This window comes from Pan paniscus, chromosome 4 (assembly GCF_029289425.2).
Source record: "Pan paniscus chromosome 4, NHGRI_mPanPan1-v2.0_pri, whole genome shotgun sequence".
Lineage (NCBI taxonomy): Eukaryota > Metazoa > Chordata > Mammalia > Primates > Hominidae > Pan > Pan paniscus.
The window spans coordinates 74,891,354-74,909,449 of record NC_073253.2 but is presented as its reverse complement, the minus strand read 5'-3'; the positions used below and the strand labels follow the sequence as shown (position 1 = coordinate 74,909,449).

General features: G+C 37.7%; 1 protein-coding gene and 1 non-coding gene across 2 annotated transcripts in view; one reads left to right on the top strand and one right to left on the bottom strand.

Moving 5' to 3' along the window:
* Positions 1 to 18,096, bottom strand: part of LOC129397789 (parathymosin-like) — a 297,114-nt gene that overhangs the window by 105,971 nt on the left and 173,047 nt on the right. The window lies entirely within an intron of this gene.
* LOC112440017 (small nucleolar RNA U3) lies at positions 3,348 to 3,558 on the top strand. Its single transcript, XR_003028225.1, has one exon. It is a non-coding gene; the product is annotated as a small nucleolar RNA U3 (small nucleolar RNA).

Sequence of the window (18,096 nt, the reverse complement as noted above, 5' to 3'; positions counted from 1 at the left end):
AGTAGAAATGAAGGAGCCTCTATGATCACCTGGAAAATCTTTCAGTAAACACATAGAGGTTGGAAAATGGGGATATACTAAGCTGGAGGGAAGAGGTATATGTTCAATGGAAAAATTCCCTGAGTGATTTTGATAGTGCCTTCTCATTATGACAATGACATGAAATGAGCCAAATCATTCTCACAATTTCATTATTCATTTCAAGCAATTATTGTTTTGATTTTATTTTTCAAATGATGATTACTTCTGGGCACGAAGCACTTGCCATCACCTTTCCAGTTCAAAATTCTTTTTTGCACAATTTAAGCTTTTGGTCTTATAAAAGCATTGGCCTTTCTTAAAAGTAGCTTGTTAAAATCATGAACTAAAGTGTTCAAGTGTCATTCGGTTACAAGTCTCACAGATACTGTGTGGCATGTGGCTTTTGCTCACAAAATTGTTCAAGTAATGGTACTTGAGTATTTATTTTATACATGCTAGGAATCAAAGAATACCAAATAACAACTATACCCTTATTCAGTAATAAGGTTAGATAAATAAAGATTCATTCTATATTTCAGTTCTGTATGAGATGTGTGTGTTTGAGCGGGGGCAGAGAATAAGAATTAACTGAATAAATCATTCAAGCTGTTCCTTACACAGGAAGCACTGCCATAATGGGCCACCATTAACTATAGGAGTATACTATATCGTTTAGGTATGTTGGGATGGACACAAAAGTGAGACCTGCTTTATTAAGTCATATCAAGATTTGTGTTTTTAGCTCAGCAGTGCATTGTATAATACTGGTCTGGCTTGTGATGTGTTCAACTGAAAACCAAAAAATTATGCTTTGTCCTCTAACATACAATCTTTGTGAAGAAAAAACAAAGCTACAAATAATATAAGCCATTTATAAAGATGGCCTTGGAGATTCTCAAGACATGGGGTGAATATATCTGTCAGTTTGATGTTTGTCCACTACACTTCTTATGGTGAACTTTGAACTAATTTTTAATGGTTAGAATTGGTGACATAAGAAATGGTAAACTCTTCCTCTTCTTGGAGTCTGTGGCAGACCAGGGATCATGAAAAGTTTGTGTAAATAAATGTGCCACTCACTATTAAAGTTAATTCTAGATTCCTCCCAGTTGATTTAAATATGAAAATATATCAGAAGCTGTAGAAAGAACTTTAGTTATTGAGGCCCCAACATACTTTAAATATTGATTGACTTTAATTAAAGAAAGAGAAGGTAGACCTCCATCTTTGATAAAGTAATAGACTGACCTAAATGAAAGCGAAGGCCCTACAAGAAAAGTAAGAACCATTTTGGGTGCTAAGGTGATGAAAGAGGGCTACTGAAGCATGCGGTAGTGAGGCCAAGTGGTCTATGAGGGCTCAAGGCTCAAGAGTGGGAATGTTTGTGAATGTTGAATGATAAACTGGAGAGTGAGAGAGGTAGGGCATATGTAACTAGTTACCAGTTCTCTTAGGAACTGATATGGAAACCATATGGAGAAACCTTTTAGTGGAGTCATTCAAAATATATTGATGCCTTCTGCCCATCAAGGTTGTCCTTTTACTGGGGCTGCTGATCTCTTAACAGCATGGTAAGAGCAAGTAATACCAAAGGAGGAAAACAAGCTGCTCTATCAGAGCAAAGGATAGGGAGAGAATTGGTAGGGGAAGGCAGAAGGCAATTAGACATCAGAAACCACAGAAACGTTTTGAGGAATGTGATCAACACAAAAGAGGGATGAAAGGAATAGAGGATTCCCAGTTCTAAACCAAATGAGAAAAAAAGAAATGCTTTTGTTGCAAACTTCTTTTTCCTTAGGGTACACCTAGAGGAATATATTCTTTCATTTTAAAAAAATCATTAATTTAACAAGTTTATTAGGAGCCTACCATGCACCAGGCACTATCCCAGGAACCGCAGTTCTTCCAAAGAACTAGACAAAGTCTTTGCCCCATGGAATTTATATTTTAAACAAGCTAGTCAATCAACACATAAAAAAGTAATTGGATCATAATAAGAACTATGAATAAAATAAAACAGGATGAAAGTGAGATTGATCAGGGTGGGTTGAGGTCATATTAAAGAAGGGTTCAGGGCCGGGTGCAGTGGCTCACACCTGTAATCTCAACAATTTGGGAGGCTGAGGCAGGCGGATCACTTGAGGTCAGGAGTTCAAGAGCACCCTGGCCAACATGCTGAAACTCCATCTCTACCAAAAATGCAAAAATTAGCCAGGCATGGTGGTGTGCTCCTGTAATCCCAGCAACTTGGGAGGCTGAGGTAGGAGAATCACTTGAACCCGGGAGGCGGAGGTTGCAGTGAGCCAAGATCACACCACTGCACTCCAGCCTAGGCACACAGCGAGACTTTGCTAAAAAAAAAAAAAAAAGAATAAAAAAAGGGTTCAGGCTGGGCTCAGTGGCTCATGCCTGTAATCCCAGCACTTTGGGAGGCTGAGTGGGCCAGATCACCTCAGGTCAGGAGATCAAACAGAGTGAAACCCCATCTCTACTAAAAATACAAAAATTAGCCTGGTGTGTAGTGTGTGCCTGTCATCCAGCTACTCAGGAGGCTGAGACAGGAGAATTGTTTGAACCTGGGAGGCAGAGGTTGCAGTGAGCTGAGATTGCACCACTGCACTCCAGCCTGGGTGACAGAGTAAGACTCCATCTCAAAAAAAAAAAAAAAAAAAAAAAAGAAGGGTTCAGGAAAATCTTCTCTAAAAGATAATATTGGAAGAGTTTGGAAAAAGCAGAAGCAGCCTGCTTTACAAAGACCTGGAAAGGCATTCCATGTAGAAGCCTAGCAAATATTCCAAAGGGTGTTCCATTCATTGATTTTTGTCACTTATTTGTTTGTGGAAGGAGTGTCTATTGAGGGCCTACTAAATATCAGGCATTGTGCTGGGAGGTGTAAAATGCGTTGGTCGACAAACCAGCATAATCCTTATGCTCATGGATCATGATCTGGCAGAATTTTATAAAACTTCTCAAGGCCTGATTCAAACACTTAGCCTACACACACTTGGACCAACACAAAAACTGAATGCTAGAATGGCACAAACACCTGACCTTTATGAGCAGGAAAATATCTCTTGTTTTTGGGTAAAGAGATGGCAAGAAACATCCTTAAAGTTTTGTCACTAGCCAGTCTCGGAGTTTTCCTACTTTCTGCATTGTGTCAAGAGCTGTTTTATGACCTTCTCTCTGCTCGCTAGCAATTAGAGGAACACAGGTTTTGCACACTTAGACTTACTAATATTCATATCTGCAGGTCAATTTGAGTGACAGAATTTCTGGTCAGTAGAAATACTGACTGTGATTCAAGAAAAGAAATGACTAGATTTAAGACTATACTTTCAGGAATCATTTCTACAGCTCATTACTAGAGAAGTTCCCCTGAACGTGTAGAACACTGGCAACCATGAGGAGGACATGCAGTGTTCTGTCCTGAGTGTGAAGCTGGGTCTTGGTGTTGCTTTGCTGCAAGTACCATTTGCCACTGATGATCGTTTTTGTCTCCCTCTGGGACAGTAAGGGAAAGGACACAGTCTGAGTAATTATTATTGAAAGCGAGAAAGAAACAGAGAGAAGAAAGGAAGAGAAAGAAACAAAGAAGAAAGAGAGAGAAAGAAAGAAAGAAAGAAAAAAAGAGAAGAAAAGAGAAGAAAAGAAAGGAAAAGAAAAGAAAAACTACCAGATTTTTCAGTGTTAGTGCCCACAGTTCCTAATATCTCATTCCTACCAGTCTCTGAAATCACTTTCCCTGGATGTCTTCCTGAGTTTGGCTACTGCACCCACTGACAGTTATACAGCAATGATAAGAGAGGGGTGACACAAAAGAATGCTGACAGCCTGAAGCCACTGACAGGCTGTCTCTGCTGGCAAATATAGCATTCCTGACATACTTAATTAACTAATATCATTAAGTATTACTAATTAATATATTAATATAATTTTGGCTATCAACAATAAATCTCCTCTGGTTTAATAGGCAGATGATTGATGTTATTTGTCTCTTTAGAAAGCTCTCTGGAAGAAGCATAAACCCATGAGGTCTAGAGGGAGCAGATAAAATGGCCAGAGTGGTGAACATGACAACAGAGTTAAGATAATCAGCAGCATTTGAAGAGGTCCCCAAGCAGAAAAGGATCTAGCAGACCAGGATGATATTTTTAAAAAGTTGGCTGATACTTAACTCATTCTGTTAGACACTTCTCTTTGGAATAGACTGGAGCCTGTTGGGCTGAGGTGGGAGGAAGGCAAGAAGGGCTGGGCATGGCGTCCTAGATGTGGATAAAAGTGGACAATCCCTTCTCATAGTCTCCTTTCCTGAGAGAGTTGCAATAATTCTATGATGTTTCCCGTCCTCCTAAGAATATTAGACAGCCTGTTTACCTTGCCTGTAGCCCCTGCTTACTTTGAGCTTCATGTGTCCTTGAAACCATTGTCAAGGCTGGTTAAACTAAATGTCAGTCACCGCTTTCCACCTGCCCTGCTATATGCCATTCTCTGCCCATGCCTCCTCTTCCACCTGGAGCTCTTAGATTCCTACTCAGGAAAGAAAACGTGTGTGGTGTGTGTGTGTGTGTGTGTGTGTGTGTGTGATGAAGAGGAGGTGTTCTTATTTGCCCTACTTCTGTTTACTACAACATCTGTGCCTTTCAACTATTTGCCTGAGCTGGATGCCTATGCAAATGTTTAGGAACCAAAGCTCCTCCTGTGACTCTCATCTCCCACGTGGAATTTCCCCTTTGTGAACAATTGTAGCAGTAGCTGATAGGTGTGTATTCAGGTTGAAGGGAGATGGATAGTAATGTAGTAGAAAGGGCCTTGAGCAAGAAGTTACAAGACCGGTTTTCCATCACAGCTCTGCCATGTGACTCAACGTCAGCTTGGCTCTATCTAATGGTTCAATAAATATTCACTGAGCACCTACTACACAGTAGACACCAAGCCGCAGTTTTCTCATCCAACTAAGGATAATAAAACAGGTAATAAAAGGGGTTTTATAGGATAATCTTTATAGTCTCAATTTTGTTACAAGTGTATGAAAAAATAAGTCAAATATAAACTAGAAGAAATAAAGACTCAAACTCCCCATTTCTGAGTCTAGGAAACTATTCAAGTCATGGTGTGTGTAACTGACTTATGGTTTATGAAATACCAGGAAAGAATGTTTCCCTGGGTGAGAGCAAGAATCACCTGACAACAAGACAATGTTTCATGCCTTAATGAAAGCCAGGGTGTGGCACTGAGCCCTGGTCTATCAAACAGGAAACTCAACTTCTATTAAAGAGAGGAAACTTCTTGTGATTGATTGCCTAACCAATTAGGCTCACACATGGTATTGTTTATTTACCATCTCTCCTCTTCATTGGGAGTACAAAATTGAGCTCAATTAGTTCCAAGACCTACAGACAAAACTCCCAATTAGGAGGATACCGACTTAGCACGTGGCACAAAACTGTAGAGTCTAGTAAGTATATATTCTGAGGTATTCAATCACCAGGTAAGGCTTATTGATATGCCCAGGGCTGCTTTTAGTTATTTCTTTTGCCATTACAGAATGAATTATGGGAATAATCAGCTAGAAGAGCATGACTTTCTTCTGTGGTTGCAATAACAAGAAGTGGGAGGGGGAGAAGGAAAAGGAGAAAGAGGAGGAAGGAGAGGAGGAGGAAGAGGAGGAGAAGAAAAAGTGCCACTGCCACTGCCACTGCCAACCTAGTGAATCCGATAAAAGAGAAACTTCTGATAGATTGACATGAAAGAAAGCTGTCATTTAGGATCAATATCCTAGGTGTACATTTAAATGCTTTATGGATGAGCTGTTGAGTCCTCTGCTCTTCTGGTGAAAGAATTAAAATCTAGCAATGTTTCCAGATTCCTTTTTGACTTGAGTCTGATACCTACTATCATGTGTGAGTGGGTTATTCATTTATTCTTTTTGGATCTCAGTTTTCTCATCTAAAGATAGAGAAAGTTGGCCTCCATCAGTAATTGTCCTTTGTCAGTATTGCATTTTTGGCTTTGTTAAAATAAAGCTTACAAAATCAGATACTGATAGAATTCCATCACTGGGCTTGCTTTAAAGAATGAATGAAACGACATGGGGAAGGTTCTTATACTTGGCATATAGGAATTGGTTGATGAAGTAAGACCGCTAGATTGTGCTTGCTTCTCCCCTGATGCCCATGGTATTATCACCCCATGTGTCCTCTCACATACTAAATCAACGTTTTAAGCATGTGTCTGAAGGTCAGTGAGAAACCTAGTTCCCCTCCACAAATATCTGTGTGGATTGCTGGCCAGGGGAGGGGCAGGAGCACTGAGTCACCCCTCTGGTCTTTTCTCATGAAATGTTCTGATCTCATTGGATTCTCAATCTCTGTGTGTCTGCCTCAGCCACTGCTGCCCTACCTATGAGCTTGTGAATTTTCCTCAAAATGGAAACTGCACCCAATGCTTTCTTCACACATGCACATGATACCTAAACACTCCATTCCTTTTCCCCCTTAAGTTCCATTAGCACAAAGCAACTGGACAAAGCCAGCTTTCAACTGAAGGTTTGGGCTAATGGAGGGAAATATCCACATATACTAGCACAACATGGTCACTAATTTAAGATGGAATATTAAACAATGCTGCTCTAAACCCACGGTCTTTCTCTGCCTCTGGGAATGTCTTGTAGGTAGGTTCCGATCCCTGTGGGTTTGTCTCCTCAGACCTTTCTCTCTCTCTTACCACCTTAGCCTTCAAACCTCCAAATTTCTCATAAATTAGAGTTTCATTTTCTACCCCCTACTCAGATTGAGCTCGGATGATCTGCTAAATGAGAACCAACTACATCACACCTCCACAGCACAAAACACGGGTAGAAGCTTTGAAATTACAGTTTCTCCTTCCATCTGATTACATTTTTAGGCTAAGCTCCCATCTCCGTAGACAATTTAGGGAAGAAGGAAAAGTAGAAAGGTATAAAACCAGTACAAGTTCTCTCCCTACTTTGAGAGAACTATTCCAACATATGACTTTCTTTTCTACTTCCCAATATAAATATTATCATTGTCAGTTTTATCGTACTATTATCTATCCTGCTGACACCCAACACTTAGATTAACAGTGCGCTGTTCTGAAACAAGAGATGAGACCCTGCGTCCCTATACCCTGGCTCCTCAGTCTAACTTCACATGTCCCAGGCTGTCCCCTGGGTATTTCAGTACCACCAAAAGGGCAGTTCTTCTTAAACCATGTGAGGAAGGAATACTTAAATTTTTTTTCCAATTTCTCAAGGACTGATAATTTTGTAAAATCAAAATAGATTACCAGAAAATAAAATTCAAAACAAAAGACATACAAATTCAATTCGCAGGTTTTTAAAATTATGAGATACAAAAGATAAAATAACTGTCAAATTGCTGTATAAGTTTCTAAATGCATACTCTTCATTTCTGTGCTCATCTTTGTGCAGATGGGTTAACAATGGTTCTTGGGATCAGTTGATTTCTGAGTTTATATCCAGCTCTAAAACTGTAACATTCTCCTGTGAAATCTTCATTCTCAGGTCTGATATGTAGGAACAGAACCACAGTAGGTGTGGACCTGCAAGCTAAAGGAAATTTAGTTGTGAAGCATCTTTCCAGCTTGCAACATTGTTATGAATTTATTTGCCACATTTAGCGCTATGGTGTCACATTGATGTACAGTACCAGTGGCTCTTAAGCAGCACAGAAGCTAGATGACATTATTTCAATTCTTGCTAAAATGGTTTATTTCCCAGAGAACGTTGGGTTTTGTTTAATGTATTCTGGGCTCCGAGGCTAGACTCCTGTAATAAATTAGTATAGCCAGATTTGCTTTTATGGAATTCAGTTATTTTTTACTTGTTTATTTCTTTAAAGCTAAGTAATTTTGAAAGTAATACAGAGTATAAAAAAGAGGCCAGGTGTGGTGGCTTATGCCTGTAATCCCAGTACTTGGGGAGGCTGAGGAGGGAGAATCACTTGAGGCCAGGAGTTTGAGACCAGCCTATGAAACAAAGTGAGATCCAATCTCTACGAAAACAAAACAAAAATCAGCAGGACATGGTGATGCGCCTGTAGTGCCAGTTACTTGGGAGGCTGAGGCAGGGGGTTGAAGCTGCAGTGAGCTATGACCATGTGCCACTGCACTCTAGCCCGGGCAATACAGCAAGACCCTGTCTCTTTTAAACAAACAAAAAATTAATTTAAGAAAACACAGAAAAAAAAACTACAGCTACTTCTAGTGAATCTTCCTCATAAATCAACTATTTCCAAAAACTTAAAACAAGAGAGTATCTTCAACCTTGAGAGTTCTGGCATTTAACAGACTGTTGAGAGCTTTCTTCTTACCAGTGTATTTGTTGGCAGTAAGTACTAAGGTGGGAGGTGTAGGGCAGGGACTGACATTTCTGTTCTTTAGTGGGCATTAAATTCTTCAAGGAGTCTGTGGAGGCTTTTTTTGTGGTACCATCTCATCTTCCAAACTTGACCTCTTCCTTGTTCTTCAATTTCTACTTGCAAATTTTCCAGTGGTAGAAGAGTTGGAAGAAAAGAGAAAGATCTGGTTCAATTAAGACTGAGTGGAGCCTTGACACATTTCAATTCTTTCTTTTTAAAAAATTCACTTTAAATTCAATTTAACTGTCTAGCTTAGGTTTTCATTTTAAAAATGGACTTGGGGGCAGATGATTCCTGACTTCATTATAAATACTTTCAGACTTGCAATAATTTTATCCCATATTAGACTTCTTCAGCTTAAGTGAGAAACATAAATCTGGTTTATGCCTAACAACTTGTGTTTTGTATTGCTCCACAAAAGACCTTTTGATGAAGTAGATCAGGTTTAAGAAAAAAACCTCTTCCCCAGGATTTTAGTTCCTGCAATTCATCAGGTCTGCAGAAAAACTCAGAAAGTTCAATTGTGGATCAAGACTTAACGTGTAGACCTCAACCGTTCTTTTTCTATTCTTTGCATCTTCCCAAGTGATCCATGTCTTTCTTAAACATGGTGCTTCAGATTAGCCACTCTATGCCTGTCAGATTCAGTTCAGTTCTCATTTGTTGACCTCCTACTGGGTGCTAGATGTTGTGTTAGGCATTGACAATATAAATTTGTCCCTTCCCTTGAGGATTTCATGGAACTTCATCTGTTTGTTAATTTTTGTCATTCAAGTTCTTATCCATGTCTGTAAAATACATAAGTAATTCTCACCAAAAATCTATTTTTAAAAATCCATTGTTATTTTTGCCTATTTTTATTAAGGATCTTAAAATACCAGAAGTTAAAATAATGATATCTTATTTAAGACAACTTTCTTGTGTCACATAGACTGGGTTGGGCATTTCTCTTATGCATGTTCATAGCACTTTGCTCAAATATAGCATAGTACATTTGCATATCTTTGTAAATGACCTCTTTCTCTGGCATCCTTACTAGACTATGAGCTTTCTGAAGACAGAACCTATGTCTTAGCCATCATTGAATCTTCAGAACCTAGAATATTTCCTAGCACACAGTAAGGCTCTATAAATTTTACTGAATTATTGAATAAATAAAAGAAAGAAAAGAAAACCTCCACTTATTTGGTCTTCAAGTAACTCATAGCTAAGCTGCTATTGAAAATAGGATCTTTATAAAGTCTGGCTATGTATTCATTCAACTGCCAGGAGTTTCATGTTGATTTATTAATGTGAAGAATCAAAGAGCTCTTTGAGACCAGCATCTCACCTAATTCACCTTTAACATGAGTTTCTTGGCTTTGAGCATATGATTGCAGCAATGTAGCTGTGACAAAATGCATATAGCATTAATATAAAGCATTAATATAAATCAATGTAAGCCCCCACACCATGCCACCCCACTGAAGCAGTTTTCTGTTGTATTTGAGACACCAAATATATAGAGTCACACTTCCTGGCTCTATCATATGTTACCTGCATGACCTTGGGAAAATGGCAACCATTTTGAGACAGTTTCTTCATCTGCAAAATGGGATAACAAGAATTACCACATAGTGCTGTTGTGGTTGATGTTAAAAGATAAACTTACACATTAACATTTTAAAGAGCTTATTTAAGCAGATAGTGATTTAGGAATCAGGCAGCATCATACCACAAGCAGTTTAGGGCACCACTGAGAGGACCCAAGGGGAAACGTTTTGTAGGGTGTTCTTGGAAGTCAGACAAAGAGAACATTTGATGGGCTAAAATGGAAAGTCCCTAGTTAGAAGTTAGTTGGCAGTTTGTGATCCTTAATATTGCTGCTATAATTATGGTAATTTGTTGATTTTGCTTAAAAAATTAGATGATAACACATTTGAACTTAAGCTTAATGGCTAAGCTTAAGTTTCCTTTTCATAGCTATGACCATTCACTCCAGGTTGGCTTTCAGTTACTTATGTTGGAACCCAAAGCGTGGGAGCCCTCTCAGCCTAATGGTCTCCCAATTACTATTATTTTTAACAGTAGTTAGAAGTTAGTATTTATAAAATGCTTAAAACACCGTCTTGCACATAAGTGCTTAATTAATGTTAGCCATTGTGAAAGAAGATGTTTACATTGCTCTGTAAAGACATTTATTTTGCAATTACTGAACATCAAAGGAAACACTTACTGGAATTTGTTTTTCACTTACAAATGTGTAACTCTTACTAACTGCAAGTCTCTGTAGCTCAGCTGTAGATTCTTCAAAGGAAATACAAATGCAAAACTCTATATGCTGCTTAGGGTGGCAGCGGAATTGGAAAATGGTTTTCCTTAGTGATCATAGCAATTTCAATCAATATCTGGTGGTTACATCTGAGTCAGCCGCACGATTTTATTGAGAACAGAGGTGGCTTGAACCTTCATAACTGGTATTATTGTTCACAAGCAAGCTCCCTCTGCTGCCCCCTAAAGACCAGATCATATAATTTCTGAAGGGTATTATTCTCTGACCTATATTTTCTTCTATTTTTTAAGGTGTGCCAACACAATTCATTTTCGATTAAGCTAAGCACCATGGCAATAACTAAATAAGTACTATTAGATACACTGGATTTCATTTACCTTTAGGATAATTTCTAAAATGCTTCAGTGTTTGATATCTAGTAAAAAATTAAGACTTCCCTAAGTTCTCTGAATTCATACCATTTGACATACAACTATCTGACAGTACTGAAAAGCATTAACTGCATCTAGACCCAAAAACAAGCTAAAAATGGTAGAGGAAATTTTACATTTGCCAAAATATAAAATACAAAATTGAGAATGAGCTGCTTGTGTGTTCTCAACAAATAAGGAATTTTTTGACTCGCTCTAAAAAACAAGTTTTCATGATTGCAGTTACTGAATTTTTTGGGAAATAATTGCTGGTTATTTTGTCACATTTCCTATTGAGTTCAAATGCGCTTTCATCTATTTTTTGAGCAAAATCAGTAAATTACCATAATTGTAACAGCAATATTAAGGATCCCACAATGCCAATGGGTGTAAAGAATCCGATTCATAGCAGATTTCAATTACCATAATTCTGTTGCAATTCTCAAGGTCCATCCTTCCTTTAGTAACTTTCTTCCAAAAGAAATCTTTGTAAAGGAGAAACACTAAACTTCTTGGGGATTCACAACAAATAAAGCCATCACTCTTTTGATATGGGGGCGCATGTGCTTATTTCTTATTTAATTGGCTGAGTTTACCCTGGAGCAGATTTACTGAAGTACTCACCCACCAACATCTAAGTCAAAAAGGTTTTGAATGGCTCTTACTGTCTAACTTTTCATTTTATAGATTGCTAGATGCTGGACAGTCTCTTTTATTTGCTACAAAGGCCTAGAATTTCTTTTTCCTTAAAGTATTATGTGCTGGGTTTTTAAAAAATTGTATTGAAATACTACCTCTCCGCAGTCTCTGATGTGATTAATAGGATCCAGAGCCTATTCATTTGCTGTTTGTTTTTAGCTCTAGGAAATGCACTGCTGCTCCCATTTTCTCTTCATAATATTTTCAATGGACCATGAGACTTATTGAAGAAGAAATGTAGTGACTCATACAGCCAGTTCATAATAGTATATAAAAGATTCCAGACTAGAGCAGAGTGTACACATTTCTGCAACTCGGAGATCATGGTTGTCTGTCTTGTCTCCTAAAAACTGAAAGTAATTTCAACTACCACATGTATACCGCTAAACTTGCAAATAGGCAGGCTATTATGAGGTTCAAAGTTGATATTTTTTCAAAGAGATTTTTAATATTATAAATAAAAATCATAACCAGTGTTACCTTTAATACATTAATATCATATTGCTAGTTTGTCTAATACTGTACTGGGGTTTAGAAATTTGCATGCAGAACTTCTATGAAATCTTTCCTTTTGAATAGTGGAGAACTTCCATGAAATCTTTCCTTTTGAATAGCAATAGAACTATTGTAAACAATGCTATTAATTTCTGAAATGGGTGCCATATTAATTTTGTATTGTTGCTGTAACCAATTATCACAAATTTCGCAGCTTAAAACAACACAAATTTATTCTTACAGTTCTCAAGATATCAACAAGTTATATTCCTTCCTAGAAGATCTAGAGGAGAACCATTTTCTTCCTTTTTTCAACTTCAAAAGGCTGCTTGCATTCTTTGGTTCATAGTCTTCTTTCTCCATCTTAAAAGCCAGCAATACTACTTTTCTCTGACAATCCTCCCATAGTCACATTTCCCTCTGACCACATCTCCCTCTGACCACATCTCGTCAACCAGGAAATATTCTGTAATGTTAAGGACCCATGTGGTTAGATTTGGCCCACCAGGAATCCTGTACAATCTTTCATCTTAAGTTCTGCAACATAACCACATCTTTAAAGTCCTTTTTTGCCTGTAAGGTAACATGTTCACAGGATATAAGAATTAAGACATGGACATCTTTGGGGAGCAATTATTTTGCCTACTATGGATATTATTTTCATCACTAGGAAAAATTGAAGCACAATGTGTAATTGCCTAATGGGTACTTCCTGCATGCTACACAGACAAAACCAATTCACTGAGACCATGGTATTGCAGTAAAGAAAGAGTTCAATTGACACAAAGCTGGTCACATGGAAGATGGAGTTATTACTCAAATCAGTCTCTCTGACTGCTCAGAGGTTAGGGGATTTTCAAGGATAGTTTGGTGGGCAGGGTGCTAGGGAATGAAGAATGTGGAATAGTTGAGAATGAAACCATAGAGGTGTGGAAAACGGTTCTTGTGAGCTAACTCAGCCTCTGAGTAGAGGCCACAGGAATAGTTGAGGCATGAGTCGCCATCTGGGTGGAGTCAGCTGGTCTCAGAAATGCAGTAGTCTGAAAAGATCTCTCAAAAGTCTAATCATAGATTCTACAATAGTGATGTTATTTACAGGAGTAATTGGGGAAGTTACAAATCTTGTTTCCTCCAGAACAATTGCTGGTTATCATTTAACAATCCCTGCATCTTAGCAGAATGCAGGCCCCTCTCATAGCCCTAACCTGGTGGTTTTTCCTTAGTTTTACACAGGCGGCTTAGTTTTGGGAAGGACCATTATCATCCTTGCTTTCAGATTAAACTATAAAGTAAATTCCTCCCAAAGTTAGCTTGGCTTATGCCCAGGAATGACCAAAGACAGCTTAGAGATCAGAAAATGGATGGAGTCAACTATGTAAAATTTCTCTTACTTAATTTCGCAAAAGCAGTTTCAATTGCATACACAATATGGTCTCTAACAGTAAATAAATAACAGTAAACCTATTATTTCTATTGACTGTCTTCAAATCCTCAACTCCGTAGTTTCCTTTCCACTAAAAACAGAGGACTAGAAAGGCATATTAAAATTACTTAGATTCATATTAAGAAGTCTTAAAATAACTGTGATTGGTGTGTGTGTGTGTGTGTGTGTGTTTTCTCAGAGATGATTCGAATATTTTCTCTTTCAAAATGTCTTCCTTTGTGACTGTACTCTTTATTAGCTGGAGCTGATTCAAATAATCGTAGAATGGATGCTGGTGTCTGATCTGCTTTTCTCCTGACTCTCAATTTCCCACCATGACTATTACCGTATCTCATTAATCAATCAGGATAGAACACCTCAGGTTGTTAAGCTCTAAATGCATTCTGACAACTCTCAGAGATGATCTGGCACTGAATGTGAGAAAACAGATTACCGTATTCAGAACTAATGGTTGGTTGAATACTTTATTTGTAACCATTAGACTAAGTTACTTTTTGTAAGTACATAGGTCTCAGTGCTCCATTCTCAGTGCTCCCCAACTCCTGACATCCCCAAATAGAGAATGTTGTCATAAACACCAGATGAAGAAGGAGAACCTGCACTTCCTAAGATCAAGCAGGCTGACCTCTAAGAAATGCCAAATCATGCACCTTACCTTGGCTAAATATGCCTCACTCTTTACACAGGACTTTGTTTTTAAGCAATCCTCACAACAATTTTGTAATGTAGGCATAATCCTCCCCCACCACCAGAACTTCAGAAGAATTGAGTAAAGTATCCAAGATCCACAGCTAAAAAGCATTAGAGTTCACTTGATTTCAATAAAAAAATTACAAGGCATGTTTTGGCCTGTTAAGGCAAGAAAAAAACAGTCTGAAGAGACAAAGCACTTACCAAACTCAGATGTGACATAGATGCTAGAATTATATAGGTTAGAAACTTGGATCTACATAAGGAAAGGAAGAACATTAGAGAAGGAATAAGTGAAGGCAAAATAAAATCTAAATTTTTTATTATTCTTAATGCTTCTAAAAGATGTATGTTTGTTGAAGCAATAATAGTAGCAATGTATTGGGTGATTAGAGCATATGAAGTACTGAAAATGAATGACAGCAATGGACAGAAAAGAGGAACTGGGAATACTACATAACTGTTCGAATGGCTAAAAGTCACAATACTGACAGTACCAATTCCTGGTGAAGATGCAGAGCAACAGAAACTCTCCCTCATTGTTGATGGGAATGCAGAATGTTATGGCCATTTTGGAAGACAGTTTAGCAGTTTCTTATAAAGTTAAACATACTCTACCATACCACCAATTCCCTTCTTAGGTATTTATCCAACTGATTTGCAAACGTATGTAAACACAAAAACCCTCATGTGAATGTTTATAGTAGCTTTAGTCATGATTGTGAAGAGCTGGAAGTATCCAAGATGTCCTTTGGTAGTGAAGAGTTAAACAATCTGTGGCACAGCCATACAATGGAATACTACTTGGTAATAAAAAGAAATAAACTACCAAGCCACAAAAAGATGTGGATGAATTTGAAGTGCATATTGCTAAGTGAAAGAAGGCAGTTTGAAAAGGCTGCATATTCTATAATTCCATTAGTATGGGAAACTGGAAAGGCAAAATTATAGAGATAATAAACATATCAGTGGTCACTAGGATTTGGGGGTAGGGAGGTTAATAGCACAGGGGATTTTCTAGGACAGTGAAACTATTCTCATATGATGCTGTAATGATAGATATATGACATGCATTTATCAAAACACAGAACCTTCCAGCACAAGGAGTAAACCTTAAGGGATGCAAATAAAAGAAAAAGTTTAGGAGGTTGGGGAATCCAAAGATGGAAGAATGCAGAATGTGACAAGATAATCTAACTGTATTACAAATGTACAAAATAACCTCACTAAAGGGGAGGGGATGAAATGGTGCTGACCTAAGTGACTTTGGAAATGAGTGGAATCTGTAAGATAAAAAGCAAAAGAAACTATAAATAAGCAGTGTACTCCAGTAAATAGAGTTTCTTCCCATGAGGGTATGGGTTTACAATTCTGAAACGACTATATGTGTACACTGGAAATGAACAATAAAGTAAATTTATGGCAGATGTTGGAAGACCAGTTTCTCACGGTTGGAATGTGAGGCTTATAGATAAGCAAGAGGAGCAGGAAACTAGAACAATCGATGTAGCAATGGATTAGAGTTGGAAATATCAGTATAAACTCATTCTTAGCTTAATATAAATATACTGGCTAAATATATAATTATTTATAGATATACATATATACATGTATTAGTATACACACATATTTTTCTTTCTCTTAGCTGAGAGGGCCTGGAAGGAATGAACATACTTAGCACCCAGAACTTGGTTACTAACACTAGATAAATACAAATTTAAAAACTGAGATCTCCTTGGAGAAATGGCTGATTCTATACTGGCAGAAAATATAAAAGATAAGCTTTGAACATCTTGAAGTGGCAGAAAGTAAGGAAGTGCTAAAAGCATAAAGCCAAAACCAACAAAAAACCAAAATGACATAGGAGCCAGCTGAAAGAGTTCCCACTGGACAAAGTTAGAACAATCTGAGCAGCAACATAAAGTACTATTGAATTATAACTCACACTATAAAATCAATATCCATGAGTCCACACTTACTTAAATAAATAATTGGATGGGTAAGTAAGTAAATGGGGAAAGAATAGAAAAATTTCCCATACAGAAGAATTCCAAATAATTTGTTCTTATAGATACTTGGCCTTCAAGGAGATGAAGCATTAGAGCATAACTCCTCATTCCTTAAGTGTGAGCTATGCTTTGTGAGTTCCTTCCAAAGAGTGTGGTATGGAGAAGGAAAAGAAAGAGTAAATTTACAGTGGAGAAGCCTTACAGACACTGCCTGATTCAGCTGATCAAGGTCAACATCAACAAGTCATGTCAGTAGTATGTACTCTTGATATGATGTGATGAAAATGCTACTGTGGCCTCCCTCTCCAAATTCCATAATGCTAATCTAGTTATAGGAAAGCATCAGACAAAGCCCAATAGAGGATCACTCTACAAAATACCTAACCAGTACTCCTTAAAACTTTCAAGGTCATCAAAAATAAGGAAAATTCAAAAAACTCACAGCTAAAAGGAGCCTAAGGAGACCTGATGACCAAATGTAGTGGTATCTTGTGTGAGAGCCTGAAACAGACATAGACGTTAGGTAAAAATTAAGGAAATGTAAAAAGGATGGACTTTAGTTAATAATGTATCAATAATTTGTTCACTAATTGTGACAAATACACCATACTAATGTAATACATACTTAATTGGGGAAGCTGAGTATGGAGTATACAGGAACTCTCTGGACTATCTTTGAAATTTTTCTGTAAATATAAAACTATTTTAAAAGGAAGTATTTTAAAAAATAGAACTTATAATGAGATGTCACTACATACATTCCTATCAGATGGGCTAAAATAAAAAGTTATGACTATACCAAGTGCTAGTGAGCACGCAAATCTATTAGAATATTCAAACACTGTTGATGGGAATGTAAAACATTACAGCCATTCAGGAAGTCAGTTTGGCAGTTTCTTATAAAGCTAAACAAACATTTACCATATGACCTAGCAATCTCATATCTAGGTGTTTACTCTAGAGAAATTAAAACTTATGTCCATACAAAAACCTGTGCACTAAATTTTATAGCATGTGTATTTATAATCACCAAAAACCTGGAAACCCATTATCCCTCAATGGATAAATAAATAAATAAATTGTGGTGTATACATACAATAAAATGCTGCTAAAAGAAATCTCAAAAGTTTAAATACCTTGCAATTCAATTTCTATAGTATAGAATTTTAGGAAGAAAATGGCAGATAGGAGACAGGGCTAACATGTAGCTCCCACTTGTATAGACAGAACAGCATGTGGAGACACACTGTGAACTTTTGCTCCAAGAACCACCACAGGAATGTACCGGGAAAACTGAAAGAATTCACAGATCCTTTGAAAGAAGTGGCATGCCACTGCAAATTCCCAAAGACGGGCAAAAAACTGTGAGCTCCCAAAATGTGAGCGGGGGAAAACCTGCCTCTAAACACATACCCCCACTGGGGAATCAGAACATCTGGATTACAGGAGAAGGATTTAACCTTACCTAGTGCTTAAACAGATTTAGAGAGCCGCATGAAATATAAAAGTAGAAGCAGCAGTGGAAAGAGCCTTGTAGGTACTCCCAGTCTCCCTCTTGAGCCCAGGGAAGCCAACCCTGACTCTATTCCACAAGGGCCTCAGGGAAGGCAGCCAGCAGAATTAAGGAGGGCACACAGGGTGAAGGAAGCTTCCA